Source organism: Colobus angolensis, unplaced genomic scaffold, assembly GCF_000951035.1.
Source record: "Colobus angolensis palliatus isolate OR3802 unplaced genomic scaffold, Cang.pa_1.0 Scaffold491, whole genome shotgun sequence".
In the NCBI taxonomy this organism is placed as follows: Eukaryota; Metazoa; Chordata; class Mammalia; order Primates; family Cercopithecidae; genus Colobus; species Colobus angolensis.
Genome location: NW_012118388.1, coordinates 3,046,150 through 3,047,346, shown reverse-complemented (window position 1 = coordinate 3,047,346; position 1,197 = coordinate 3,046,150).

Here is a 1,197-nt window from a genome sequence, read left to right as displayed (position 1 = left end):
ATAATAAAGCACTAGGCATAATAGCAGAATTCTAACTGTGTGAACTTGAAGAAATTGCAAAAGCCCTGAAATCACGTTTCCCCAACACAGAAAGCCCTACCTGCTAGGCAGGTATATTGTATATTGTTGACACAATGAGAGAGCATATGTGAAGGCAGTCTGGGAGGAAAGTCAATATAAAAGGCAAAGTATTTGTTGGTGTTCCACTATTATCATTATTACTATTTCCTAGTGGAAGAACTTTGGAAGATGTTATGATCAGTTCCAAAGCAGCAGCCAGTACAATGCTTGGCACATAGTAGGTGCTCAACAAATCTTTTCTAGTGACTCACATTAAACCAGCATAGCATGCCTAATAGGGTTATAAATTCAAATGTCTTAGGCAACCAAGCAGGTAAGTAAACAAACCAAGCAGCCTGCACGTAGGGTCTGTAACACTGCAAAGCACCACCTTGCCTCGAGTAGTTTAAATCCAACATTTTAAAAAACACGTCATGCAGCTTGGCTGAGACACCCACTTTGTAGCCTCTGGCCCACACTGATTCTGGCTCTTCATTACACCACATGATGCCCTGCATACCATCTAGTCATTTTATGTGATCCAGTGTTGTCTTTGCAAATATATCTGAAGCATCCTGAAGATGAAGTCTATGGCATACACCGCCCCATCACCAAAAATGGCCTAGAACAGTGCTGGTCACATGGTAGATACTCAGTGAGCAACTGCTGAACTGGGACTGTAGGCCAGGCACGGTGGCTCACGCCTGTAATCCCAGCACTTTGGGAGGCCGAGAAGGGCAGGTCACTTGAGGTCAGGAGTTCAATACCAGCCTGGCCAACATGGTAAAACCCCGTCTCTACTAAAAATACAAAAATTAAACGGGCATGGTGGCATGAGCCTCTAATCCCAGCTACTCCGGAAGCTGAGGCACAAGAACTGCTTGGACCCAGTAGGTGGAGGTTGCAGTGAGCTGAGATGGCGCCACTGCACTCCAGCCTGGGTGACAAGAGTTAAACTCCGTCTCAAAAAAAAAAAAATAAAGAAAGAAAAGCCAGGTTGCAAACACAAGCCTAGTATTCCCAGCACCTCTGAGATGCTACATGGTATGTACATTTTTCTACCGAGGTCCTAGGACCAGACTTAGTCCAGGCTGGGACGAGGTATGGTGACTGGGTCAAAGAAGGACTTGCCTCGCA